A 12,719-nucleotide genomic window follows, 5' to 3' on the forward strand; every position below is an offset into this window, starting at 1 on the left:
ATCTAACTATCCCTGTGTTGCCTATTCAAAATTTTCTTCATAACAAGGATCCTTGTATCTTGTTTTCTCACGCTTAATGCATTTAATAGCCCTCTGTGTCTGTACTTTTACACATACTGGTTGGTAACCGATTCCGGTTCATGCAGCATCACATGAACACCCGATTTCTTACATTATGGCTGGTCAGAACAATGAAAGCAATTGTTACCCTCCACCTTTCGTGTCTCCCCTATTTCCTCACAGATTGTAAGCTTGCGAGCAGGGCCCTCATTCCTCTTGGTATATGTTGTTTATGTGATTATTGTTATTCTGTAATGTCTTTTATTGACTGTACAAGTCCCCTCTAAAAAGTAAAGTGCTGTGGAATATGTTGGGGCTATAGAAATAAAATTATTATTATTAACCCCTTAACAACTGCCGATATGCCTTTTAATGGCAGCAGTTAAGGGTACCTATTCCTCAGCGCCTGAGAAATAAGGGTATAGCGCCCCCCAGCGTCAGAAAATCTTTGGGGTCTCGGCTACTGGGGGTAGCTGAGACACTGGAGAACATGATTCAGGTCGGTTTTTACCGACCCCAGTGTTGCAATCACCATTATTCACGGAATAACAGCAACTCAAATAATCAGATTTCCCATTTATCTCTCTCTCCTCTGATATGATCTAGCATATCAGGGGAAAGAGAAATGGTGTCCTTTCAGCTCCCCGGTACTTACGATGTCCCCCGGTCCCTTGGGCTATGTCCCCCAGCCCTCACCGGGAAAAAAAATGGTGAGCGCATGCGCAGTGCACCCGCCGAGATCACCCGGCAACAATAGATTTATCCTATTGGTTCATTTTGATCACTGTGATAGACCCTATAACAGTGATCAAAATAAAGAGGGTGTTGATTTACTATTTTTTTTATCACATCCGTAGGTAAAAATAATAAAATAAAAAAATGTATTTTTTTACATTTTTGCATTAGTGTTAGGGCTAGGGTTATAGTTTGGGTTATAGCTAGAGTTAGGGTTGCACAAGGGTTAGGGTTATGGTTGGGTTTATAGTTGGGGTTATAGCTAGGGTTAGGGTTGGGGCTATGGTTGAGCTAGGTTTAGGGTTAGGACTAGGGTTGGGTTGGGGTTATAGCTAGGGTTAGGGTTATGGTGGGGGCTATAGTTGAGGTTATAGCTAGGGTTAGAGTTGGGGCTATGGTTGAGCTAAGGTTAGGGTTGGGGCTAGGGTTGTGTTGGAGTTAGGGTTGTGCTGGGGTTAGGGTTGTGGTGTTGGTTTTAGGGTGGTGTTGGGGTTAGGGTTGTGGTTAGGGTTATTGTCATGAACTCATTTTCTGCTCCACCAGTTGAGAGTTCCCCTTCCGTTCTCCCTCTGGTGGTGACAGGAGGTAGTTCGGTTGGTTTAAGTGGTAGTGATCTGCCACCTGATGAGGAAGATAACGATTGGATCTCTGGAGTATCAGACTGGATATAAGACAGCCGACGCCCTTCTCCGGGTGCTGGTGATTCAGTCTGCTTCTCAGGTCCTGGAATTCAGCTCTCTTCCAGTCTTCTCAAGTTAAGTTTGTTTTTTGCTATTGTTCACACTTGCGCTTGTTGGTCAATTCAGTTTTTTTGTGTAATCAGCCTGCCCCTGCTGGGGCTATGCTGAAATTCCACTCCTATTAATCAGTATTTGCCAATCTGCTTTTTGTCCCTTATTAGATTGGCCTCTTTTTTGCTGTCTCAGATTTTTCTAGTTTTTTTTTTTGGCAGATTGCAGACAGTGTCTCTCCTTTTCTGTCCTTTTTAGTTAGCCGGGCCCCATCGTTTGCTCAGCCTATTTTCCTGCCTTTGTATTTTCATCTTGTTTCACCGTCAATACATGTGGGGGCTGTCTTTCCTTTGGGGTCTGCTCTGGGGCAGTTAGTCTTCCTCTTTTCCTGCTTTAGGCTTGTTTAGTTCTCCGGTTGTCACGAGGCGTCTAGGATCAACGTAGGAACGCTCCACGACTGCTGCTAGTTGTGCGGGTAAGTTCAGGGACCTGCAATCTGCATAGTTACCAACTTCTCTGGTTTTCTGAGACTTAGCTTGTTGTCTTTTTTTCCTCCTCGGTTTCCCATTCATAACAGGATCACCAGCCATACCGCAGATTCTAGGGTACTCAAAAGCAGGAAAGAATTGTTAGAGAAAGAAAAAAAAAAAAAGTGTCAGAATTTTTTTTTTTTTAATTGTGTATTTTTACCTGTGCAGCAGGTTAAAATTGTCATCTCCTTGCTGCACGGACTTTTTCTCTGACACCTGAAAATCCAATTCTGACTAATGTGGATGCATTTTTTCAGGCCTTAGGGTTGTTGTATGATGAACCTAATGCCGTTGATCAAGCTGAGAGAACCCTGTTGGCATTAAACCAGGGTCAGGATCCTGCAGAGTTGTACTGTCAAAAATTCCAAAAGTGGACGGTTCTTAGTACATGGAACGATAGTGCATTGGCAGCTCTCTTTCGGAAAGGTTTGTCAGAGACCATAAAAGATGTTATCGTGGGATTTCCTGTTCCCTCTGGTCTGGATGGCGTTTACGTGAACGTAAAACTACACAGGAGGCGCTGCCACCTTTTGAACAAATGTCTGAACCTATGCAATGTGATGGGGTTTTGTCTAGGGTGCAACGTCGGGAGTTTAGGAGGCGTAATAAGCTGTGTTTTTTCTGTGGAGATGCCTCTCATACTATTTCTGTCTGCCCTAAACGAGAGAAACGTTTTGCACACACATTTGCTGTGGGCAGTATACAACCTAAGTTCCTTTTGGCAATTACTCTGATCTGCTCCTTGTCTACATTTTCCACTAAGGCTTTTGTGGATTCAGGAGCAGCTCTGAATCTGATGGATTTGGACTTTGCTAAACGTTGTGGTTTGTCCATGACGCCTCTGCAGACGCCCATTCCTTTGTGGGGTATTGATGCCACTCCTTTGGCGGAGAATAAACCTCAGTTTTGGACCCAGGTGATAATGCGAGTTGCCCCAGACCACCAAGAAAATTGTAAATTTTTGTTGCTGCATAATTTGCATGATACTATTGTTCTGGGTTTCCCCTGGTTGCAAACTCATAACCCAGTTTTGGATTGGAAATCTGTGTCTGTGGTGAGTTGGGGTTGTCAGTGTTTTCTTAGGGACGCTCCTGTTTTCTCCACCTCTCCTCAGTCTCATGATATTCCTGATTATCTGGCTGATTTCTCTGATGTTTTTAGTGAGAGTAAGTCTGTGTCTTTGCCTCCTCATAGGAGTTATGACTGTGCAATTGAGTTGATGCCTGGGTGTAAATTTCCCAAGGGTCGGCTTTTCAACTTATCTGTACCCGAACATGATGCTATGCAATCCTATATTAAGGAGTCGTTGGAGAAGGGTCATATTAGACCATCCTCATCACCGTTAGGCGCGGTTTTTTTGTGTGGCCAAGAAAGATGGTTCATTAAGACCGTGTATTGATTATCGTTCCCTTAACAAGATGACGGTTAAATATCAATACCCATTACCTCGGATGTCTGAGTTATTCTCCAGAGTTAAGAGTGCCTGCTGGTTTACTAAGCTTGACCTCAGGGGGGCGTATAATCTTATTCGCACCAAGCACGGGGATGAATGGAAGACGGCGTTTAATACTCCGGAGGGACATTTTGAGTACCTGGTGATGCCTTTTGGGCTCTCTAATGCCCCTTCTGTCTTCCAATCCTTTATGAATATTTTCCGAGACTTTGTGGATAAGTTTTTGATCATCTATCTGGATATTTTGATCTTTTCTAGTGATTGGGATTCCCATGTGGAACATGTCCGGACTGTGTTCCGGATTTTGAGGGAGAATTCCCTGTTTGTTAAGGGATCGAAGTGCCTCTTTGGTGTACAGAGGATTTCATTTTTGGGCTTTATCTTGTCTCCATCAACTATTGAAATGGACCCGGCCAAGGTACAGGCCATTTATGATTGGGTTCAGCCTACTTCTTTGAAGGCTCTCCAGAAGTTTTTGGGTTTTTCTAATTTCTATCGTTATAGGTAATTTTTCTAGTATTGTCAAACCACTGACTGATCTGACCAAGAAGGGAGCTGATGTGCTGAATTGGACTCCTGAGGCTATCTCAGCATTTCAGGAGCTTAAGCGGAGATTTACTTCAGCTCCAGTTTTACGGCAACCTGATGTCTCACTTCCATTTCAAGTGGAGGTGGACGCTTCTGAGATTGGTGCAGGAGCTGTGTTGTCCCAAAAAGACCCTGTGACTTCTAAGATGAATACCTGTGCCTTCTTTTCTCGAAAGTTTTCCCCATCTGAACGCAACTATGACGTGGGGAATCAGGAATGGTTGGCCATGAAATGGGCATTTGAGGAGTGGAGACATTGGTTGGAGGGAGCTAGACATCAATTTGTGGTCCTGACCGATCACAAGAGTCTGATTTATCTGGAGTCGGCCAAACACTTGAATCCTAGACAGGCTAGATGGGCCTTGTTTTTCACGCGTTTTAATTTTGTGGTCTCTTTTCTTCCGGGCACTAAGAATGTTAAGACAGACGCCCTTTCAAGGAGTTTCTTTGCTGATTCTCTTAATGTGACCGAGCCTACTACTATCCTAGGTGAGGGGGTAGTTCTTTCTGCCATTTCGCCCGATTTGAGACGCGCCCTGGAGGAATTTCAGGAGGATAAACCTGAGCGTTGCTCTATGGGAAGATTGTATGTTCCTGACCAGTGGAGAAAGAGAGTGATGTCTGAAGTCCATTGCTCCACATTGGCTGGTCATCCGGGTATTTTTGGTACCAGAGATTTGGTGAGTCGGTCGTTTTGGTGGCCTGCCTTATCTCGTGATGTCAGGAATTTTGTACAGTCCTGTGGGACTTGTTCTCGGTCTAAACCCTGTTCTCGTTCTAATGGGTTGCTGATGCCCCTGCCGGTGCCCAAGAGGCCATGGACCCATATCTCAATGGATTTTATTTCTGATCTTCCTGTCTCTCAGACAATGACGGTTATCTGGGTGATTTGTGATAGATTTTCTAAGATGGTCCATCTTGTACCACTCCCAAAGTTGCCATCTTCCGCTGAGTTGGTGCCCTTGTTTTTACAACAGGTGGTTCGGTTACACGGGATTCCTGAGAACATTGTGTCCGATAGAGGGGTCCAGTTTGTTTTCAGATTCTGGAAAGCCTTTTGTTCCAATCTGGGAATTCAGTTATCCTTCTCCTCCGCGGTTCATCCCCAGACCAATTGGCAGACTGAGAGAACAAACCAGACCCTGGAGTCTTATTTAAGATGTTTTATATCTGCTGATCAAGATGATTGGGTCTCATTTTTGCCCTTGGCCGAATTTGCGCTGAACAATAGAGCTAGTTCTGCCACTCTGATGTCACCCTTTTTCTGTAATTTTGGGTTTCATCCTCGATTCTCTTCAGGGCAAGTGGAATCTTCATCCTGCCCAGGTGTGGACGTGAGAATGCAGCAGATATGGGACCAAGTGGTGGATAAGTTGTCACTCTCTCAGGAAAAGGCCCAGCGTTTTTCCAACCGGCGTAGGACCATTGGTCACCGGTTTAAAGTGGGTGATATGGTTTGGCTGTCATCTAAGAATATTCCTATGAAGGTTGCATCTCCAAAATTTAAGCCAAGATTTATTGGACCTTATAAGATTTTGGAGATTCTTAATCCTGTTTCTTTTCGATTGGCTCTTCCAGTTACGTTCAAAATCCATAACGTATTTCACAAGTCACTGTTGAAGAGGTTTGTTGAGCCAGTAGTTCCTGTGGCGGCACCTCCTGATCCTGTATTGGTTAAAGGCAATGTGGAATATGAGGTAGAGAAAATATTGGATTCTCGTTTGATTAGACGGAGACTCCAGTATTTGGTCAAATGGAAGGGTTATGGCCAGGAGGATAATTCTTGGGTCTCTGCCTCTGATATTCATGCCAATAAATTGGTTCATGCTTTTCACCGGGCCCATCCTCATCGGCCTGGTGGCATGGATGAGGGTTCGGTGACCACTCCTCAAGGGGGGTACTGTCATGAACTCATTTTCTGCTCCACCAGTTGAGAGTTCCCCTTCCGTTCTCTCTCTGGTGGTGACAGGAGGCAGTGCGGTTGGTTTAAGTGGTAGTGATCTGTCACCTGATGAGGAAGATAACGATTGGATCTCTGGAGTATCAGACTGGATATAAGACACCCGACGCCCTATCCGGGTGCTGGTGATTCAGTCTGCTTCTCAGGTCCTGGAATTCAGCTCTCTTTCAGTTTTCTCAAGTTAAGTTTGTTTTTTGCTATTGTTCACACTTGCGCTTGTTGGTCAATTCAGTTTTTTGTGTAATCAGCCTGCCCCTGCTGGGGCTATGCTGAAATTCCACTCCTATTAATCAGCATTTGCCAATCTGCTTTTTGTCCCTTATTAGATTGGCCTCTTTTTTGCTCTGTCTCAGAATATTTCAGAGTGCTGATATAGGTTTAGAAGTCTAGTGACTTCAGGGCTAATTTTGCTATCAGAAGTGTTGGACAATATTTTTGTAGGTTTTTTTGGCAGATTGCAGACAGTGTCTTTCCTTTTCTGTCCTTTTTAGTTAGCCGGGCCCCATCGTTTGCTCAGCCTATTTTCCTGCCTTTGTATGTATTTTCATCTTGTTTCACTTTGCAATACATGTGGGGGGCTGTCTTTCCTTTGGGGTCTGCTCTGGGGCAGTTAGTTTTCCTCTTTTCCTGCTTTAGGCTTATGTAGTTCTCTGGTTGTGACGAGGCGTCTAGGACCAAAGTAGGAACGCTCCACGACTGCTGCTAGTTGTGCGGGTAAGTTCAGGGATCTGCAATCTGCATAGTTACCAACTTTCTCTGGTTTTCTGAGACTTAACTTGTTGTCTTTTTTTCCTCCTCGGTTTCCCATTCATAACAGGTTATGGTTGGTGTTAGAGATGTGTTGGTGTTAGGGTTGGGGTTAAGGCTGTTAGGGTTGGAGTTAGAATTGGGGATTTCCACTATTTAGGTAAATCAGGGGGTCTCAAAATGCGACATGGCGCCCGCCATTGATTCCAGCCAATTTTGCATTCAAAAAGTCAAACGGTGCTCCCTCCATTCTGAGCCCTGCCATGCACCCAAACCGTGGTTTTTACCCACATACAAGGTATTGGCGTATTTTGTGGCCCATTTTCTCCCGATACCCTTGTGAAAATAAAAAATTTTAGTTTTGGTTCTAAAGGAAATTTTTTGTGAAAAGTAAAATATTCATCTTTTCCTTCCACATTGCTTTAGTTCTCGTGAAGCACTTTAAGGGTTAATAAACTTCTTGAATGGTTTTTTTGCACCTTGAGGGGTGCAGTTTTTAGAACAGTGTCACTTATTTTTTTCTGGCATATTGACCCCCCAAACTCACTTCAAATGTGAGGAGGTCCTTAAAAAAATGGTTTTGTAAATTTTGTTGAAAAAATAAGAAATCGTTGGTCAACTTTTAACCCTTATAACGTCCTAACACAAAAAAATTATGTTTCCAAACTAGTGCTGATGTAATGTAGACATGTGGGAAATGATATTTACTATTATGTGCGATATAAGGGCACAAAAATTAAAAGTTTGAAAATTGCTCAATTTTAAAATTTTTTGCCAAATTTCCATTTTTCATAAATAAACGCAAGTCGTATTGAAGAAATTTTACCACTAACATGAAGTTCAATGTCATGAAAAAACATTCTCAGAATCAGTGGGATCCGTTGACGCATTCCAGAGCTATAACCTCATATAGTGACAGTGGTCAGAATTGTAAAAATTGGCTTGGTCATTAAGCACCAAATTGGCTCTGTCACTAAGGGGTTAAAGTTAGAATTATAGCTTGTGAGCAGGTCACAAATCAGTCGGTGACGAGGCAAATTAAAGCACTGCTGCAGCAAAGCTAGTCTGCCAAAAGCCTGAGATTACATTTGGAAATGTGCGTTGACAAGCCGTACTTTGGCAAGTAGGTCACGCGAGTCAGGTTGTTTTTAAAAACGCTGTTCAGCACGTGACCCATGCATGGAAAGTGTACCAGCTTTCCGAGCTTTAAAGCCACCACCAAGTTACACCCATTATCACACACAACCAGACCTGGTTGGAGGTTCAGCCGGGAGAACCTTTGATTGGTCTGTTCTTTTATCACCTTCAACAGCTCGGCTGCATTGAGCTTTATCACCTAAACAGATGAGCTTCAGCAGAGCGTGCTTCGGCTTTGCCAAGCCAGTGCTGCAGACCTCCCAGCTGGGGAGTGATGGGGAGGCTACTTTCAGTGATGAGGAGAGACAAGGACTGTAATACAAGGAGATTGAAACCCTGAAGGAAGTTGGGACCGCTATTCTTGGTGTGGGTAAGATGTGTGATGTCCCAGCCTCTGTCTCTGTCCCAGACACCACCAGGTTCAACCAGTGTGCCATAAGGGACTGCGTTGGCCAGATCATGGCTGATATTGTGTAACACGTGTTTATGTAACGTGTTGATGGCACTCCGGGAAAAATAGTGTTGGATGGTAATCGAGTACCATGGGGCTGCCACTGCCAAGAGTTTGCGGAAGGACTCAGTTCCCACAAGTCAAAAAGGCAAAATTTCCAGGGCTACCAATCTGGTTATGTGGGTGTTTAGCGTTTTCGCCTGTGGGTGGGTCAATATTTCTGCTGTCTGTTAAACGTCTAGGGCAGGGACAAGTGAATGCTGCACTGGAACAACGAACTGGATGTGGTTTCTAACTCTTGTGCCTGCGCAACTACAGGTTGTGGGCAGGAGGCATCAGTGCCTGTTTCATGGACAGCAGATTGGAAAGGTCGTTACACAGGGGAAGGGGCAGTGGTTTTACCATCAGGCAAACATTTTGTACCCAGGCATTACGCCCACCTACTGGAGTGCTTGGCTGCCATGTGCTTTTACATGCTGCTGGTGCTGTTGGCAGTGTTCTTGCCTCTTCTTAGCTTAGTTTGGCAGATGATGCAAATTACAGTTGTTTTGTCTGAGGGAATTTGAGAAAAAATTGCCATACAGATGAACAACGCAACCCTTGGCCTGTTATTTAGCCGAGTGCAGGGGGCTCTGTGGAACAGTTGACCGAGCTCTCCCTCTGGTCAAACTACTACCTCTTCTTGCCTGTTTTTATGCTGTGGACCAATCTCTGTCTGCATTGCTCTGCTCGCTAGGCATGCCAAGTTGGATCAGTGGCCTCATAATCGATCACGTCATCTTCCAATTCCTCAATCTGATCCTCCTTCTGAGTTGCGATTTTAGGCTGACCTGATGCAACTGTGCATCATGATTATCCTCCACCTCTTCATATTTGAATTGACCTTCCCCAACGTGGCTTTCTCCTGGCCGTGGGTGCTTAAACGTTTGGGCATAACTGCACTCCTCCTCCTCATGGCTATCTTTAATGGTGCAAGTTGAGAGGACTGACAAATTACAAGGAAACGTAAACAGTTCCTCAGAGTGGCCAGCGTTGGGGTCTTATGTCTCCTGGGATGCTTGATGGTGAGACGAAGGAGGAGCAAGTTGAGGATTCAGAGGCCCAGCCTCTTGGCTACTGAGACTGGACAGTGTGGAAAACTTTGTGGTGCTGCTTGTCAACACACTGGAGCCTTTGTCTGCCATCCAACAACATCCTGGCAATTGTCTGGGTTGGTCAGTAGTGTAGCGCACTGACCACATTTTGACAGGAAGCTAGAACGAGATCCATTCACCTTCTGATTTGTAATACGGCTTTGGCGGGCACAACCACATCCACGTCCCTTAACGTCACCCTTTCTCATATTCAATGCTTTATGCTTATGAAAATTTTTTTTCCCTGGCTTTATTTTTGACAAGTACCCTCACAGAGGTGTTATGTGCAAATTCAATATATCTAGGAATGGGTGTCATTTTTTTTTTTTAAGATATGAACTTAAATACACACGGCAACAGCAGACTCACGAAAATTAGAGATAAATAGTCACGTTTGCATATCTCTGCAGGCTTTGCGCCAGTCGCACAACTGCTAGATAAAGATATGCCATTTATTAAACCAATAGAAAATGCATAGGCTTGTGCAGATTGGTCAATGGCACTCCTGTCTCTTTCCCTTGAGGAGACTGTTTCCAAGTAAAATGAGGCTTGTACATGTTCCTGACATGGGTTTCAGACCTGATAGACTGACCACAATACAGGCCCTCGCTTGCATACACTGTATTCAGAATTTAATTCTAATGCTTTTGGTGTCTGGTAGAATCCAATTTACTGGCATTGATCATACAGCTCCTCCAACTCCTGTATTATATTCACCTTACAGTGGCTTCACCGCTATGACAGTTGTTCCATTGGAATCCAGAGGCAAAAATGAACTATGGAGCTTACAAAATGCAGGTTTCACAGCACCTGCTGGCCCTCTTCTAATTGTCAATGAGGGACGCATAATGGCATGGCGGTGGACATGATGTTGGTGGTGGGCAAAGCCCAAAATTGAAATGTTTTAGCTGGCATTGTAAAGTGATGGGGAATATGTATTACACTATCTTGCTAGCTATTTGGCATGGAGGGACCTCCTGAATGTAGGTGTGAGAGCTCTCCCAAATGTATGATACAGGGCCACCTGGGGGCCCTTACCAAACTCAAGTTTCATGGCACCTGCTGGCACTCTGTTAATTATCAGTGAGGGATGCATAATGACATGGCAGTGAATGTATTCCACTATCTGGCTATTTGGCATGAGAGAGGGACCTCCCGAAAGTAGGAGTGAGAGCTCTCTCAAATGTATGATACAAGGCTACTTGAGCGCCCTTACCACACTCAGGTTTCACGGCACCTGCTGCCACTCTGCTAATTGTCAGCGAGGGCCACATAATGACATGGTGGTGGACATGATGGTGGTGGCATATGATGCCCAAAATTCAAATGGGCATGTTTTAGCTGGCATTGCAGAGTGATGGGGAATATGTATTCCTCTATCTTGTCAACTAGTTGGCATGAGGGAGGGTCCTCCCAAATGTAGGAGTGAGAGCTCTGACAAGTAAAAAATAAAGCCAAAACGCTCCTTGTGAGCATATGCTAAAGGGGAGGTATAATTTTTTTTTTTTGCGTTATACACATGTACTTATGAAGGAAATAATCTTTCTTAGCATTTTTCCCTTTAAAAAAAAATTTTGGTCTGGTTTGGAAGGTCTTTTAAAACTGGTGCAATAGTCTGACAACATTATTCCCAGATACCAAATGTGAGTCAGAAAGGCATGCAGGCATCTTCTCCATGCTGTTCCAATTTAGTTTTAGCTCTTTCCCATCCATTTCAGCTTTTTCCCCATGCCTCCAAACCTGTTAGTTGGGTCCAGTAGAAAAATATTCTGTTTTCCCATTGACTTGCATTGGGTTCGTTATTCAGTATGAATACACGGATATTAGAAACTATTCACGCCAATTTTCCCAAATCCGAATATTTCACTATTCGATCATCACTAATAATAAATTAAATAAACAAAACATACCGTCACAAATTACAAGGGGGATATATTCGTATATCCCACCGCGGCCACCAATTTGTCACGTACCTGCTTCTCAGCACGTGACTTAAGGTTGCACCTGCAAGGGTTAATCTATCTCCTCTCACTCAGTCCAGCATTCAACCTCTGTCCTATGCTGCAATGGGAGCATAAATCACACCCAGACACAGAGCACACACTCCGTTTCACACACGCTGCCACCACTCACCAAACACATGGGTGATGAGTCCCAGAAATATTACTACTATTGTCTGCCAATTACCAGGGTCACACACTTTAAGGCTATGGATTCTTTAGCGCATACAAGGTTCAACTTATTAAAGTTTTAAGCTTTAATTGAAAAGGTACAGTGCTTGCAATAAAAAGATTAAGAATACTGAAATAAAAAGCGACATACAAATATGCAAAACAGTGATAAAATAAAAGGGAGAAAACGTACAGAAATATCGAACTTTGCAGTCTGGTACTCTGTCCCTGAGGTAGGGAGAAACATGGAGTGGCTCACATCAGCTTTCCAGGCTGCCCCCACATGTGAACATCTTTCTTTGTGTGTAGGCCTAATTTATAGACTTACTCTAGAGATCAGATTGCTAGACCAGCCTCTCATGTTAATATTCTAATTGCTGGTTTGTGACTGGACCATGGCTATTTTATGAACGAATACATTATTTTTCTCTGAAACTCTTTGTGTAACCTTTCTCATAGACATATAGTGTCATGCTGCAATTGGTGTCTCTCCATCAAAGACACTAGAAGGTGTGAAATGTTTCCACTTTGTGGTTCTCAGTAAAGCCCCCTGGTGCGATTGGAGACAGGAGACTGCTTTCTCAGGATAACACATGCTGTGACCCCTGTGAGACCTGCAGCCTAGAACAAATGGTAATTACTGCCAGTCATATCTATACATATTTCACTACATATATATGTGGGGGAACTGGGGCCATCATACTATATATATGGGGAGAACTGAGGCCATCATGCTATATAATATATATATATTGCTCAAAAAATAAAGGAAACACTATTCCATTTGCATCAGGCTGTTTGTGTTTCCTTTATTTTTTTGACCAGCACACTGAATACAGTTGTACTCAAAAGTTTCCATACCCTGGCAGAATTTTTGCCTTCTTGGCTTTTTTTTCCAGAGAATATGAATGATAACACCAAAACTTTTTCTCCACTCATGGTTAGTGGTTGGGTGAAGCCATTTATTGTCAAACTACTGTTTTCTCTTTTTAAATCATAATGACAACCCAAAACATCTGCACT

This window comes from Dendrobates tinctorius, unplaced genomic scaffold, assembly GCF_039654945.1.
Source record: "Dendrobates tinctorius isolate UK_male_01 unplaced genomic scaffold, ASM3965494v1 ptg000040l, whole genome shotgun sequence".
In the NCBI taxonomy this organism is placed as follows: domain Eukaryota; kingdom Metazoa; phylum Chordata; class Amphibia; order Anura; family Dendrobatidae; genus Dendrobates; species Dendrobates tinctorius.